Source organism: Dermacentor variabilis, chromosome 4 (assembly GCF_050947875.1).
Source record: "Dermacentor variabilis isolate Ectoservices chromosome 4, ASM5094787v1, whole genome shotgun sequence".
NCBI classification, from domain to species: Eukaryota; Metazoa; Arthropoda; class Arachnida; order Ixodida; family Ixodidae; genus Dermacentor; species Dermacentor variabilis.
The window spans coordinates 230,236,485-230,253,893 of NC_134571.1; the positions used below are offsets into that span (position 1 = coordinate 230,236,485).

The 17,409-nt window shown below is 43.5% G+C and overlaps 2 long non-coding RNA genes across 4 annotated transcripts in view; one reads left to right on the forward strand and one right to left on the reverse strand.

Annotated features, from left to right (window-relative positions):
• The window catches only part of LOC142580178 (uncharacterized), a 200,048-nt gene that overhangs the window by 17,336 nt on the left and 165,303 nt on the right, over window positions 1-17,409 (reverse strand). The window lies entirely within an intron of this gene.
• LOC142580179 (uncharacterized) overlaps window positions 2,836-17,409 on the forward strand; it is a 77,031-nt gene continuing 62,457 nt past the window's right edge. The window contains exons 1-3 of one of the 2 annotated variants that reach the window (XR_012827609.1): window positions 2,836-2,878; window positions 8,092-8,228; window positions 12,342-12,409. This is a non-coding gene — a long non-coding RNA (uncharacterized LOC142580179). Of the gene's footprint in view, window positions 2,879-8,091; window positions 8,229-12,341; window positions 12,410-17,409 lie in introns of those variants that run through there. The other variant, XR_012827610.1, reaches the window with a different exon arrangement.

A 17,409-nucleotide genomic window follows, 5' to 3' on the forward strand; every position in this document is an offset into this window, starting at 1 on the left:
AGGTAGCATGAGCATTGCCCATGCACAAATCAGGTGCTGGATGTGCAGTTACTAACTGCCGACCTATATCTATCCTCTTCAGTGCGTCAGGTGTTTGAATCGGTATGGGATTCCTCGCCTTCTGTTAGTGCTAAGAGCATTTTAATAAATGAACAGCATGACTTTGTGTGCCGACAACTTAAAACTATTTCAGACTGTCAACAGTGTTCACCACTGCATCGACTTCCAAAAAGACATTTTTTCACTCTCAAACTGGTGCAGAAAAAATACGTACTCTTAAATGCTTCCAACACTAGGGCATTAAGTTATATGCACAAAACGCACCATGTGAAATTTTGATACACCCTACGTGATGCTCCACTCCTTAGGGTCGATGAAATGAAAGATCTTGGTGTGTACTTCGACAAAATGCTAAGCTTCTCTTCACATAGATAATTACACAAGATGCCCTTCACGCTCTTGGAATTGCTTGCCGTATATTGCATGATTTCCACTCACCTGTTGTGTTTCTGAAATTCTGCTGTGTGCCTCCAACTACTAGAGTATGCCTCTATAGGAGGGGGGTGCAATGAGCAAATCTAATTCTGACCTCATTGAACGCATCCAGAATAAAATGATGTCTATCTTCAAGCACCACTTTTGCCATTCTGGCGACCACAGTTGAGCCTTCTCAAATATACTTCAACTCGCACCTCTAGATTCAAGTCTTAATTAATCGCACCTTTTGTTCCTGTATAAGGTGGTCCATGACATTATACATTCCTTAAAGCTCGTTAAGTGCACCAGTACAAAGGCTCTCTAGCTGTTCCTGGGCACTACAATGAAAATTTGAATGATTGATTATTATCGTAATATAAAATTGTGCTTTTTAAGTATGTACTAGTATACTATTTTAGTGCAGTAGCTTTTGTGCAATTAAAAAAAGGGCATGAATTAAGAAGTGAGAGAGAAAATGATAAATGAAAGGTAGGGAGGTTAGGAGGCACGATGGATGCTGACCTTGTTAGAGAAGGACGCCTGTGGTCGTCGTTCTGGCATGAATTGGGAAAGTGCAATAATATGCTATGTGCCTGATCATATGCATTGTGCTATTAATTTCTTCTGAGTTTTAATAATGGCTGGCTACTGTATGCAGTTTTGTGCAATAAAATATGCCTCAGCAATTATTGCGTGCCTCGCAGAACAAATTGATTATATCTTTCTCAGTCAAGACATCATAGCAGGCTGAAAACAATAAACTGCAATTTTTCTTTTTGTGGTGACGAAGTGTATAAATTGTGAAAATAACCTGTTTATATATTTCTTATACTATGCAAATGAGCTGCTCCCATGCATGTGAATAAGTGCTTCAATAGTACGACTTGGCAAAGGGCAACAAAAGACTCCTATTAAAACCCTCTAATTCTCAAGCTTGTATTATCTGACGGTATGTCATTTCATTAATGTAAAGAAAGGCAAACTTGATATGTGGAAACCAGTTACAATAGAACATGGCCCTTACACTGTGAAAATGTTTTGTAGCAATAAACTCGATGTGAAGGCCTCCAGATGCGGTGTTGATGCATCAAAACAACCTAGAATAATAGAGGTGCTCCATGGGCTAGATTTGGCAGAATCAAGAATTGGGGGGAGACAAGATACGAATTACATACATTTTAGCTATTCTAGTTTTTTTTTTTTTTTGTGAGTGCTACAGGTGTTTCAATTCTGTTTTGCTGATTTTCTCAGAAGCCATTTTTTCACGTTTCTCTCATGCACCAACAAGCATAATTATATTGACACGGATGCTTTATCTGTATCCGGTTACCGTATTTCACCGGCTAAAAAATGTTAAAACGTTATCGCTCGGTGCAGGATGCGCCTGAACGTATCGGAAGTTTCGCGAATGTTATCGATGGTTCTGTCTGTTGTCGACGAACCTTGCTAATCTGATTGCATACGCGACACGAGTTGTGTTGTAGTTTCTGGAAGGCGCGCGGGCACCAGCGAATAGGCTGTAACTTTCGACGACTGACGTATGCAAACCGACGCGCTTGACCCGCAGATGAGATTTTCTACGATTGCCGACATTGCTCGCCGCTATCGTTGCCATTGAGCCGGCACTATTTATTTACCGTCACTACTACGTGGCAATATTTCCAACACAGATTCTTTTCAGTTATACCATTGCACGCCTAATTCTTACATAGTTGGCTGTGCAATAAGCTACCAAAAAATGAAATGGTACAACAGTTTTTGATATATGGCATCGTCGTGCAGGTGTTTGCAAAGCGATCTTGCAGACAGACGACGCGCGAGCGCTGATGTCGATATTTTGTACACTATTGTTACTTCAAAAATAAAAACGAACTGTTGCGGCAGGTGTATATTCATTATGCAAACGTGTTTTTTGTATCTAAAAGCACATACAGATCACAACCTTATTGTTTCAAGCTTAGTTTAGAGCAGGCTGTTTTAGGCCGGACTTTGACGGATGAAGACGGAATAGTCCAGCAACAGTGCGCCGCAGCCGAGGAGCGAGCTTCGGCGCGCGTCGGAGCTTGTCTCCAGTGGTTGCGCGCCCTTTCCCTCCAGCCGAAGCGAAGCGACGCGTTCGCTTGCCAGCGCGCGCCGAAGCTTTCGGCGCGTGCCAGTGGTTGGGGCATAAGAACGTTGCACATCACCGCAGCACATCGAAATTGGATTTCACCGTTCTTTCTGCGCACGCGCGAGGAGCAGTAGTTGCGAGAGAGAAACGTGGGGACTTTTGGTGCTCAAAATTTCTCTTCGCCTAGGTACTACGGGGAAGAAAGTTGTTAGCTCCGTTTGTCCCTAGCCGAGCTTGCTGCACAGAATCGACAGGATGCGTGGGCGGCAAGACGAAAAAGCCGCGTCCGAGGTGAGTTTGTTGCTATTTTGTTGCGACGGCAGCATATTAAATTTTGTAGTCGCAGGGGATACGTTTGGAAGTGAGGTGTCTTCTCGGATGACTTTAGTGGCAAAGTATTACGTCGTGCCGATGCATTGTTAATTAGTGTCGTTGATCAAGGTCAGCATACCACACACTTCAGGGGAATCGCGGGAACGGAAACAGTTTACGAATTAAACTGCCGTGCCGATGCATTAGTTCTTAATGTAACTGAGCATACAACACACTTGGAGATTCGTGGGAATGGAAATTTTGTACTCTGTATGTGTAAGTACTAAAACTTGCGTCGCCATGCGATCGAGCCGTAGATCGTTGTGAGAGCTGTACAGCCACACTGGCAATACACTACGCCCTGCGGATGAATACGGAAGAAATGTATGCTAAAGAAATATTGTCGTCATGCAATTTCATAGCAGTAGACCTTTGTGAAAGCTGTACAGTAACACTGATATTGGCTAGTTAATAATCCCGGCTGTTACGATGTCTAGCTCATATACGGGTCGCTCTATCTGGACGAAACAAGGGCTCAGATCGCTACAACCACATGCGAAATACTCTGAATGCCTGCCAGTACACTTGTTCGGCGTCTCCGTGCTTGTACTGCGGCAGGAGACGTGACGGCAAGTGGGCGCGTATATCACAGTGACCGCTTTCCACTCTTGGTATACTTTGCCGCAATACAATATGCTTCATTGCGCGACACTGGTGCCCTGCAGCGAAGCTGGCTTTAGGCAAACGGCATTATGCAACGCTCGAGCCATCTTGTCCGTCACTGCGGATAGAAAACGCATACACGTTCAACCTATTTGAGCTGCATCATTTTGTCGATGTTTACCCCTCTATACTAAATGAAGAGGATAACGTACGCCAGTGTGGGCGATTTAAAAGATTAATAAAAAGCCTGATAACATATGTGCAGTCAGTGAAAAAACAATAATAATGCAGGCCTCCACGGTCCTGTAAAGAAAAAAAAACATGCAATTCAGTGGTGACCTTCTGGAGGTGGATCCGTACCTATGTAAGCACAGCCGGCTCATAAGTCACAAAGTAGGAGCTGAAGAGAACTTTCTAATGCTCATTACACTACATTGACAGCGATTAATTTGTGGTCAGCCAGTGACAAATGCATTGCACCAAACAGTGAGACTTCATCTTAATCCGCAGTGCTTACGTGGCGAACAGGAGAGCAAAAGGTGAAAACAATGTTTTCATACAAAACAAGTCATCCATGTAGTGAAATTGCATTTATCGTTGGTGTAGTGTTGATGCACTTTCTGAAGTCCAACCTTTAATGCAGCTTAGTTTCCGTTGGTGCAAGTGCTTCTACTGGAAACATCCAAAATATGATTTATCAAATCAGGTTGCCGTCTTGTAATTTTTGAAATTTTCCTCTGGTCTTAAGTCTTTTCTGAATCTGGAAGAGCTGGCTGATTGTACATTTCATCTCGAGATAGTTTACACACTTCCAGCAGCACAGGTTACCACACTTTGTTGAGTGCAGATGGGCACTGCAAATTCTATCATTTTGATGAGGCACCGATCTAATGCCACTCACTCTTGCCACAACGCTTTCTCAACTTGTACTGTACTTGTTTCTTCCACCTTCCATTTGCAGCACCAGGGCTAAGGCACAACAGCAATAACATTTCTAGCAGAAAATGCTTGCTCCTTGGCATCTGATCCCCCGTTCATTTGCTACTTTCTTCCAATTTTTTTAAATGTGATGCTCCTGCCTTCACGCACTGTCAGACTGTTCTCCTTCATGCGTTTCCTTGTACTCTTTCTGTCCGCTTCTTGCTCAACATACCGTGCATGCCTTCAGTCATGTCCAATTGATCGATGCAGTCTTGTCCTTTTCTATCTCTCCTCCAGGACCTGCAACTTTCGACAACCTAGCATTATTTTACTTCTTTTTGTGATAGTGCCTGGCTATCTGTTGCTGATGCCACACATTCACTTTGCAATGGTTTATTAGACCACATACATAAATTAATAGCTGTATAAAACCTTGACCCTCCAGCACTTCCACAAAATTCATGCAGAAGTGGAAACAAAGATTACTTAATTCCTCACCACACGTTACTGTCTACATCAAAGCTTGATATTACCCACATGTGTGCAGTGTCGTTGCCCATGCTTCCTGGACAGGAAAGCCAGTTGCTCCAGTTCACAAGGCTAGAACAACTGCGAAGTGATTGAGCTATCTGCTTGTGCTGCATTTTTTTGCCACAAGCTGTACAAGGTCATGGCTTGTGCTGCAGAAACCGCATCTTTTTGCCTGCTGCATTCCTTTGTGATGCATTGAACGTGTCTGCTTCTGTTTCCCCTGCTATTTTTACAGAGAAGCTGTATATGGCTAGGTTCTGACCATGACCAATAGTGCATATATCGACAGGGTGTGTAGAAAAAAGTTGCGTCGACAAAATTGAATCCACAGTAGCCTGCTGTGCGCCAGCAGTGCTCAGTGGCTCCGGAGTGCATGGCAGAATAATAAAACGTCATTGTGTACCCACCAATGTCTGTGCCTCGTTTTCTTGTGAAGTCGACATCGCTCTAGCGACGTTATCAGCAGTTTTACTTTGGTCCTGCTATGGCCAGGGCGCGTCTAGTCCGTACTGAAGAAGAACAATGTGCATGTTAAGAGCACCGGTGTGAGCAACAGCATGAAGGCAACGGGCAGCCGCTATAGCCAGACCCGCCTTGTTTACAGATCCGTAATGTCGGATAGCTGCTCTGTGACCGATGAAGAACAGCGTGCCCGTGAGGATCACCTTTGCAAACAGAAGCGGGAGTGGGCACGAAAGCATCGGCGACCAATTGCAGTATATCACAGTGACCACAAAGCAATGGTTACCATGGTGACAAAGTAAATAGAAAATCAAAGATAACGAAGTTGTGTGTATGTTTCTTTATTTAATCAATATAGCAATTAACCATATATAACTCAATATACTTGTCAACAAGTACAGCTTCAGCTGGTCTTCCATCTTCACATAGTGGAAGGGCTCTGAATTGTATTTTTTTATCATTTGTCATCCAACTTGTGCATTTTCTTTTTGTAATGCTACAGCCTGTTTCGTGCCATTACTGTCTACTCTGCTTTTGCCTATTCTGCAGCAGTTGCTGGCATTGTCTCTTGCCTAGGTGTTGGTCCGCACGACATGCTAGAGATGCCATAGACAGTTTAATCACAGGGTGTTCAATGTAAGAGAAGGTGAAAATTACTGGTGTTTCTAATTTTTTAAGCAGTGATTTTTGAACTCTTGTGTGATGAAATCTCGCTTTGTTGATAAACAAGTGATTATCTTTGACAAGTTGTTTCCAATGACAACATCTTTTTCTGCGTCGAAAGTTCACACATTTGCCAACAAGGTGCACACACGAGTCAAAGAACTTTGAAACTTTATAGGTCTTGCTTCATGCTTTGTCACTTGGTTTGACATTTTATTCCCATTTTTGATCTCATTAACCTGACTGCTGTGTGGGAATACCGAACTTGCTACTTAGTACTCAGCACGAAACAATGCTTTAAAATCACTGTGTTGTCCACTTGCCTCACCATGCCACTGTGTGGTTTTGATCAGAATTTTCCATCATAAGTACACTCTTACAAACTTGCACATGACAAGTATGTTACCCTATATGCAAGCAATGCACTGTTTAAAGCCGAGCTAAATACTTCACCAAAAGAACTGCTTTCACCTCCAGTCCACTCTTTTTAGTCTGTTGTCTAAACATCCTGCCAAATACTGTCATTGCTATTGTGTCCTGCCGCAAATGTTCATTGTCAGTATACCTTAATTGTTTTGCCTGCTAGCGCAAGTAATATGCTTGAAAATGTACTATGGTGGTGTCCTGTCCTCTTAAGGATGACCAATTTTCCTGGAAACCATAGTAGCCAGAAGAATGGTATTTAAAGTGTGCATCACCAAGGTCCTGCAGAAGAGCAGAGCTCAGTGTTTGAGCCTTGACATCACTCCATAGAATACCTGCATATCATTTGTGCTCAATTAACCTTGCTGCAAGACTTTTTCCAAGGGCAAGGCCTAGAATGTTGGTCAATTTTTGATGCTCTGACCTAGTTTGATGTGATTTTCTGTGACATTTTTCTCTATTCCTTTCTTGATTATTTTGGATAGTGGCCTTCTTAGGAGCTATTGCTTCATGAGATGTTTCCTAGGAAGGAAAATCTTGGATGCCTTTATACCACACTAGTGCGCGTCATCTGTATGGAAACAAAGCACTGCATGAGCAGAGGTCTGTTTGCGGCAGCTGCTGTGAATTGCGCCCACGCATCACCCATGTGCTGCTCTCGTGGTCTTCCCATTAGCAACACAGTCGCGCCACACTTCGCTTTGTTTGCGAAGTGCCACACGAGATAGATTGTCCATGCTAGCCAATATATTGCGAAATGGAAACCTGTATAGAGCTGCACTCAAATTTCGCATTAGGCAGTAGGCGAAATATTTTGTAAAAATAACAATTATATAAATACCCTGCAATGAAACCAATCAATATGTACTGAACCAAAATTGTCACCTAATCGCACTGCAGGGAACCCGTGATCATTCTAAGTTACACCAAAGGCTTGTCATATTTAAATAGTCTCTTGTGCACGCAGTGCATGAATGGGAAATCATTGAAAAATATGCGAATGCCTAACGGAGTGTAACCAGGACTGGCACTTTTTTCACTTTAACTGTCAGTTCCCTATATGTTGCTTTGCTATAGGGAGGTTATGCTCTAATAGAAACAGTTGGAAGACGGTTCTGTCCACATTGTCACTTCCATCTATATTTTGTTTTGCACTGTGCATTTGTTTAAGACCCATCAACTAGCCCAAATTAATTTACATATCTCATAAAAGCAAGTGCACTGCAGTTGGAGCTTTGGAAATAGGCCTGTGTTTAAAACAGATTCGAGTGGTCGACACATGAAGTGGGCTCGTTCATGCAAGTACCCATGTCAGTGCTGTATTGTCTTTTTTTGAAGAGGATCGATCTATTGTTCCTGATTTAGATAAAATCTAGTGATCTAGAGAGCATATTTTAAAAGGCTGATGAAAAAGGGAACACTTTTGGATTTTGCGTGCTAACTGCTATCTTGTCAGCTGCTACAGTTTTTGTAAATATTCAGTAAATATATTTGGTGCATCTCTTTTCCTCTGTAACACTTTCATGGAGGTTGCGGACGCTTCCAGACGCAAGACTGATTTATGCAGCAGGCGCTCCTTGGCTGCACCTGCAATGCTAGCTCAAGGCGAGAATGCTTTGGCCACGTTGCCATCTGCATCCACAGTCATCCTGGCACAACTGCCATGGTATGTTGGCCACAGAAACGTCACGTGGGTTGACAATATGTGTAGGCTGCTGTGAACACAGTTGGCAGGTGGGCTTTGCTTGCCTTGCATGGTTTAGATTCCAGCTTATGATCTTGAAAATCTCACATTGTGCTTCTACTGAAGCATTACAAGCAATGGTGTCTGTCCTTTGGCATCATTATCGCTTTTCACCTGTGTTGCCATCTGTTTACAGCAATGTTTCTCTAACTTATCTTATGTTCAAGTGCCACTGTAAGTTAATTCTGGTTCACACATTTGACCCATCCTGTCATGTCTCGGCACCAAATGTTACGGAACCTGTATCTGTGAAAATAGAGGGTTTTCACGCCATTTTCTCCTCTAACACAGGATACTGATGATGTTTAGAGCATCAGCAAATGTCGATAGCGTCTTGTTTCTGCAGAGAAATCGGCAAGGAAATGCTCTGTCCTGGCAGACGCATGTACCGTGATGGGGCCGATAACACCTTTGTCAATCAGGCCTTCGTGAGGAACATAGTTGTCAATTTACCTTTAGACTAGTCTGGCTATGTCAAGAATTGCTGGATAAAACATACTTCTCTCTTTCAGAAAGAGATAATTGAAGTGTTTTGGAGGTTTTCCTAATTTCCTGCCTCTGGCTTGAGCAGGTGTGCAAGATGCAAGCATTAGGTCCATAGAATTGACTGCACCATTTGAAGGTGCACCACTGTAAATGTTCGGTTTGCCTGCAAGACTGTGAAACATGCTTTGTTAAGAGTCTTATGGCTTTGGTAAATATTACGTCTCAATGTGCAGAAATACGTCTCAAGATGTTGAACTTTAAAGGGGTACTTACATGATATTTTTGACTATTCATTTCTTGCGTTAAATCAAGGTCCTAGACTTCTAAACTCTAGAAAAAATTGTGACAAGCTTCAGAGCGCAGTTAGTAATTAGTAGTACTAACTTTTCTACAGCCAATTTCAGTGTCGTTTTTTTATACAGTGGAACCTCGATACGATTCTGTTTAATACGTTTTTCGAAATGTTAAGTTTTTTTTTCTTGAAAATCCGATTTGGTTGGATAATATGTTGGATGATATGATTTTCCTATGGTACACTTTATTTTCCAGTTCCTGTGAAAATCGTATCAACGAGGTTCTACTGTATTTCAGTTTTTAATTTATTTCTCATTAACCCTTTATTGACAATTGTTGCCTACAGGCAACATACCAGAAAAAGAATGTTTGTCTTGCGTAGTTTCATTATTCAGTACCAAGATTCTGGCTAGATGTCTTTGGCCAACACTGAATGAGAGGCAGCAACTGTCATTTGTTAGTTCAGAGCAGACGAGGAAGAAGTTTGGCATGTGACTCACTGTCTTCTAAAAGTAAGGTCAGAGGATACAGGCCGATGTAAGATATCCAACTGCGGTGGTGTCACACATCTGAAGTAAAGCAAAAGAAATGTACACCTATGGTTCATATGTGATGAGAGCTGTCTATACAAATTGAAAACAAAGCCTCAGGTGGCTTGGGGTGAAGCCCACTTCCAGATTCCTGCCTGGGGCTATTGTATTTAATAATTACCCCTTCATATCAGTAAAATCATAAAACTTTCCACATATTTATTCATGAGGTGGAAATGTGCACATCAGCTGCTGTGAAATATAACCTCACCGAGCATTTGACCTCACTCAACCTCAAATTTGTCCATGAGGTTGCCACTGTCATAGCTAAAAAATTTTAACAGCCAACCAATGTCGCATCACTTTGGGAGGTTGAGATCATTACGGCTGACGTAATGAAGTCAATTACGTCAGCCGTGTGAACCTTGTGAGGTTGGCCATCTTTGCATGGAAGCCTACATTCTATGGCCCCCTGTAGAATCCTGGGGTGCTATAACATAAAATGATTCCAAACTTTTCTATTCCAATTCTGCAATCAGCCCACCACGATTGGTCAAAACTTTTTCAGGCCACTCCAAACTTCACCCGTCTGTCACGCGACGTCACGAAAACCGTGATGGCTCTCCATCTGATATACATGTACACACCGATTATGAATGATTAAACCGCACAAAAGAAAAATAATTATTCCTGATTCAACGCCTTTTCACCATTAGCCCTCTGCTATTGGTTCAATGTTTTTGGGCAACACCCACCTCGCCTGTCTGTCACGCGACCTCACAAAACCACAAAAACTCACTGCATCAAAGTGACGTGTACGTGAAAAAAAATGCATTAATATGCCGAACAATACTGAAAATTTTTCTGAATAGCCAGAGACTGCCCCATTCTGAAAGGAATAGAAGATGGCTGCCCGCCGATCGCTCAGGCCCTCGCTACTCACACCTGCCGGTCAGCATGTATTTATTTGCACATTATAAACCTTTTTGCACGGCAGTAAAACGTTATCGAGCCCTTGCGGCATGTATACAGCATCGCTCTGCCAACTCTTCCTTGCTGAGGATTCGTTTTAGCGGCATTCTTATCCTTCTGTTGCAAGCCGCCGCGATTTTCGACCAGCCACCGCAAGCTAAGTAAGGTGAAGCGGACCATTCGGAGAAGCCAGCACCACCCTCTTCATGCGGTTATCTATTTTCACTGTGCTGGCTCGGCCCCATCGAAACCCTCTCCACTAGACCGTACTCCTCGCCTCTTGTCAGCCAATTAGATGAGAAAAACCGCTGAGTGTAGGCAATGTTATTGGTTTTGGAAGTGAACAAAGGTGACCTCCTATAAACGAGGAGAGTGTTTGATTGGGTCGTTCAGACCACGCTGCAAGTCACTGCCCGATGCTTGCGCCGGTGGTTACGTAAATTTGATGTCAGGAGATTAGAATCAAAACAGTTTGAAATCATTTTATGTTATAGCGCCCCTGAATGTGCTTTACTTTAGGTGCGTTCAATTCGCCTGCACCGCCTGAACCAGTTCACGAGATGTTGCACCCTGCCATTCGTTCCAGTGGTGCAGCAATGGCACCCGCTGAACCACTCCGTTCGTTTCAAAAGTTGCAGGGCTGGTTCATGATTTTGCTGCACCTACTCCGCTGTCGGTGCCGATTGGTGCAGGCGTACAGGTGCGACGCAGCAGTGCAGCAGACAATCCAGCACATGGGCGCAAGCACCATTAAAAGCCCGCTTACGCACGTCTGCTGTGTCTACAAGTGTGGTTTGTAGTTAGGCCCACAGGCTGATAATACTTGTAGTTCACGATCTTTCAAATGTACGCACTCTGTGCACATTAATCGGGCATAACATAACGCCTGCACCGCATCTGCACTTTGGCATTTGTTTCGAGTGTTGCGCTGTGCCTGCACCGCAGAAACAAGCTGCACAATTTCTGAACTTCTCGTGAACCTCCGTTAACTGGTTCACAGTTGTGCAGGTGAATTGAGCAGACCTTTTAAGTGCTTCCACATGAAGCTCTTATTTGCCCTTACGTTGCTTAGTGGCCTGATGGCTGCTTCAGGTTGTGTACAAAATGTTCGATTCAACATTGAAAGATAATGCAAGGATATGAATGCTCATGAAGGCCAAAATTCAGTGACATACAAGTGCATTAATTCTGCACATAAACTAAAAATTGTCAAATTTCCTTCTTCCTAGCTGCATTCAGTTAAGCATGCTACTCAGTTGGAATTGCTGGAAAAGTGTAAAAAAAGGCAATTCTCTTTTATAGTGCAGAGTGTCGACTGATAACTGGCCTTACGGCCAGAAATGACGTGCTTACCTTGAGGAGGATGCTTTAGTTCAGTGTCAACTCTAATCTCCTCATTCAAATACATGTAAAATGCAGAAATGCTTTTGAGACAACTACTGGAATAATTTCAATGAATTTGTTGCATTTGAGAGAAAAAGTTAAATTTTAGTCATTCTAGGCTGCATAATTTTGATTTAGGACCTTGAATATTTAGGAAAAATTGCTGAGAGTCAGAAAGCTTACAAATATAAGCACAAAGTTTACAATTTCATAGCTTTTGTATCAAGTTGTAAACTTCATACGGAAGTCTTCTTAATTTCACAATTTTCAAAATTTCCTGCCACAAAAAATTGTCCCCAGAACAGTCGCTATATTTCAGCTTTTTTTTTTACATGTAACCAACCTCATCGAATTCTGCTGCTGGCTTCAGAGAAAAACTATTTCTCTGTTCCCATGTATTCAGATAGGAGCTCCCAAGATAAAACTGCCTCCAAGTCAAGTAAACCGTTGTATTAAAGAACATTATAAGGAAGAGGAGGAGAAGGAAAAACATTTATTAAAAGAAAGAAAGGAAAAGCAGGTGTCTTTCTGCTTGTGTGGGAGGCGCCCTTAGTCCAGGACTCCTGCGGCTCTTGCTGTCTCCCGGGCTTGCCACACCTGGTGTAACAAGAATTGTGTTCTCATTTGAATTACTGGAGTATACTTTTTCCTTTGTCATAGGTGGAAAAGTAAAGTATCAGCAATGTTCTCACACCGACACTGTCCTTATTGGTATGTAGTGTGACTAAATTCTGCTTCTGCATTAGTTGTGTTGATAGCATGCTTGTTCCAAATTCTTATTTGTTCCTTTTGCAAATTTTCATTTTGTTCACAGAACTTTCCAAAAGGGGAACGTATCCAATAAAATAAAGCACTAATTTACTTTTACTTTTAATTTACTGAAGATTCATAACTCTTACAAATTGATGTGGTTTCTACCTGGTGATCTTCACTGCACTAAAGAGTTATGAGCTAGGTACTAGGGTATCCCAGCAACATCATGAGCAAGCAACACCATCTTCTCTCATCTCTTAGAGAAAAAAAAATTCGTTATAACTTTACTTCACTCTGCAAAATGCTTAAAGCATAAAAATATCACTCGTTTTTTTATTTTTACATGTTATAGTACACAAGCGCCTATTAAACAATGAACAGTACACCTCATTGTCTTCTCCCATCCAGTCATCCCTGTCCCAAGACTATGCGACTGCCAGGTCAGCAAGCCAAATTAAAGAAAGTGTACCACACATGAAATAGGACGCTGAAAAACTTATAGATAAATTGTGTTGTAGTTTAACCTAACCCCTCCTCCTCCTCCTACATGACAAAAACTTGTTTGCATGTCAAGGTAGCATCAGAAAATACTAAATTTCTTTTCTGATTGAAATTAAACCTGGAAAGTATTCTATCAAGTGCAGAGGCCAGAAGAGCATTAGCAAATAGCATAACTTTCCAGATTTTTCACACAGTGCCTATAAGTTGCCTTGATGCTGCCTCCAATCTCCCTTGTACTGAAGCATGCACACACATTATACCTCCATTGATACCGAAGTCCCACTCAAAAGTCTCTGGCCACCGCAAATCATCCTGCATGTACCGCTGACAAGCGGTACATGCAGGATGGATCTTTGGCGAAGTTATTTCCGATTCAAACATCTGATGGGCCAGAAAACTATAAATTTCGTTATGTCACCAATAACCAAAACACGAATTAATATTCCTGCTTGCAGGGACACAAACTGACTGCTGTTACTGAACAGCGCTCCGTGGCATTCAAGTGAAGAATGATCTTGATCGTCACTTATACGAATAATCATTCGGTTGTATGGCTGGGATTCCTAGGTCATGTGAATTGCAGTGGAGCTGCTTAGTGTAGTGACTGACTTGGGGCTGCTCAATATTTTTTTTTTGATTCCACTCTAATGTCCGCCAAATAAAAGAAAATGTTTCTTTCTACATTGTGTCTTATCATTGCTTTGCAATTTACAAGCACAGTACAGCAAAAAAGGGGCCTTGCCTTACATTGGTTCTATTTGAAATAGGCAATAGCTGTTTATTTCGGCATACATGCTGCAGCTTGTGCTCTCAAGGTCTCCAAGCATGAGTGCCTGCTTCTGAGAAGATGACAGCTGTCAGAAACAAATGACTCTGTGTCACACAACTACAAAAACATGAAAGTGCCTGCTTTATGATAAATACAAAAATATTACAACTCAGGCAGACTGGCAGAGCAGTCATCAATAATAAAACAAGACATTGCACAGTTTATTTGCCTAAGAAATGAGGTCTGCACATCGAGCTTAGCAATTCTCGGCAGCTTGCTCGCTTTATACAATCAGTCCACATTGTTAGCTCAACATATCCGTTTGATGGATTTCACAGTCCTCTTTAACACTCTGCCTGTCCCTTACTTCACCAAATCTGTTGTTGCTGTGAGAACTGCTGAAATTACAGCGGAATCTCATTGATAAGTGTCCAGGAAATTGTAGCTGTCATTCGTTTTAACATCTATTTCAACAAACCAGTTGGGCAAGGGCCTAAAAACCAGCAATTTGGAACCATCAAGTTACAGTGCACAGGGCTGGGCAAACACTTTGAAATTGGGTGCCAACAGCACAGAAGGTTCGCACTACCCGCCGTGGTTGCTCAGTGGCTATGGTGTTAAGCTGCTGAGCACGAGGTAGCGGGATCGAATCCCGGCCACGGCGGCTGCATTTCGATGGGGGCGAAATGCGAAAAGACCCGTGTACTTAGATTTAGGTGCACGTTAAAGAACCCCAGGTGGTCGAAATTTCCAAAGTCCTTCACTACGGCATGCCTCATAATCAGAAAGTGGTTTTGGCACGTAAAACCCCACAATTTAATTTAATTTTAAGGTTTGCACTAACTTTCCAAATGCAGGCAGATTTAGGTGAACAATCACATTTAAGGTGGAGCTTATGTGCTGCTGATCTATGGTGTAAAAACACACATCTTGCTTTTACGTTGGCCTTGTTAATCAAAGAAACATATGTGCCATAGAATTTTGACTGTTGGTAATATAAGTGATAGCCACATTAGACAACTGCACCCGTCCTACTGGAGAGCTTCTTTGCATTCTTATGAGAGGAACTTTTGAAGTTCAACCATGTTATAGTTCTGCACAGCGAGGGCAATTTCGTTTCAAGGCCAATGAACCAGGAACGCAAAACATTTCTCTATGGAGTGAACAGCGTACCCTACTTTTTTAAACTTACTAAGCTGATTGAGCGTATTTTTTCTGTCCATATCGCCAACAGAAATCTGCCAGTATCCAGAAAGAAGATCAATAGAAGAGAAATAGCTGGAACCGTGGAGGCAGTGAAGGGCATAGTCTATATTTGGGAGCAGGTAGACTTCCTTCTTAGTAATCTTGTTCAGATGACGGTAGTCTACACAGAAGCGCCACGTGCCGTCCTTCTTAACCAAAACCGCAGGTGACGCCCAGGGACTCGAAGAAAGCTTAATAATGTTTTTATCTAGCATTTTGTTCACTTCACTTAGAATTACTCGGCGTTCCGATGCAGAAACTTGATATGGTCATCGGTGAATAGGCGTAACATCGCCAGTAGAAATCCGATGCTGGACCGCGAGCGTCTGGCCTAAAGGGTGATCGTTTGAAGTAAAAAATATCTGGGTAGGAGGATAATACGTGGCAAAGGTTGTCAGCCTGCGAAGAGAACAGGTCCACCGCAACCATTTTCTTTATGTTGGCATCGGTTCCCGAGGCTGGTGCAAGGGGCTTGCTAAGCTCAGAAGAACCATCGGTTGATAAAGCTGCTACGTGATAGTCGCCGAGACAATCAACGTTGACAAGGCAAATACCTTGCAGTAGGATTTGCTTTCCCAATCCAAAGTTAAAGATAGGCATGCGAGTATGGTTAGCAGTAACAGTCAGAACGTTGTGAGGCACGGTGATGTCATACTGTAGTGGAATGTTGGGCAGAGGAGTGACGAGGTACTCGCCATCAGGAGCAGGTGGGCAACACAACAGTTCAATATAGGCTATTGACTTCGGTGGCAGGCGAATAAAGCAGGTGAGGCGTAAGCGACACTGGGGTGCGTTAGAAGGTTCTACGAGAATCGGCAACTCAAGGCAAAGGGTACTGGCAGAGCAGTCAATAAGAGCAGAATGCGCAGAGAGAAAATCGAGTCCGAGAATTAGGTCATGGGGCAATGAGCAATCACGGTGAAGAGGACAAAAGTGTGGCGGCCGGCGATGCTCACACATGCCGTACATATGCTGATGATAGGCACAGTACCGTCATCTGCAACGCAACCAACGCGTGCCGACGCTGGGGTGAAGTGCTTTTTCAGTCGTCGTCGGAAGGCAGCACTCATAATAGAAAGATGTGCTCCTGCATCGATGAGTGCAGTGACAGGTGTAATGGTTGGAGTCGGGCATGAAATAGATAGTAGCTGGCCCATGCGGTCATCGAACTTATCCACGCTGAGGACGTTGTTGAAGGGAGAGACTTGTTCTCATCAAGAACGAGGAATCTGGAATTTATTTACAGTATCTGCATGAGAATGTGACAGTTCATCAGTCTAACATGACTGAAAAAGGAATGCACCCTGAGGAGCTGCCAACGGCTCCTTAAATACACTGTCCTCCCGAAATCCCTAGGTGAGGGAAAACGGCAGTTCACCGCCGACTAATTCGGAGCGTCCAAAGTCATCGTAACCAACCCGCCTTTGAGGGGGAGGGTTTACGCACTCACTTCTGCACAGGTTGCACTGACCACACCAAGGTGAGAGGGTTTTCGCAGACACTGTGCTTGACCCGAGCAGGCGCCTCTTTATCCCAGAGTTGACCCTGCAGTCAGTGGCCGCCGCATCTGTCCATTGACTGATGCGTGAGACGGGTTCTAAGTTGCATGAGACGGCACCGCAAGATATCTTCCAGGAGCTCCCCTGCTCGAAGCAGACCTTGACGGTGTACACACTAACAATACTTGCTCCGTCCACTGTGTCTAGCCATCTCGGCGCCCTTCCGTTGGGGACGAGGCGCATTGTCCTCCTTACAAAACTAGTCGCCGCCACAGCCATGGTAGCGCCGATGGGCTGGGGACTGATGTCTGGTCGTCCTTTCAAAGCGAGTCGTCACAGCAGACCTGGTGGCGCCTTTCCGTCGGTTCCTTCCTCGAAGATCGCCAGCCCCTGCTGGTCGAACGTAACACAGGATACCCGTCAACGTCAAGAAAGTTTTGGTTCGTAGGTAACATGAGCAGAGAATTTGAGGGCAGGGTCGACAACACAGCTTCACCTCCAGAAGCTGTGGTGCCTAGTTTTTTGGCTGCATCCAGGAGGCGATAGGCGGTGAGGAGAAGCGACGGGCCTTGGGCGAACGAGACTAATGGCATTGAGATGAGGGCGAGTGGCTGTAGCGAAGGTTCGGAGGTGGGGCATCAGCGGCAGTGGGTTCTAGGCGGGTGGCATAG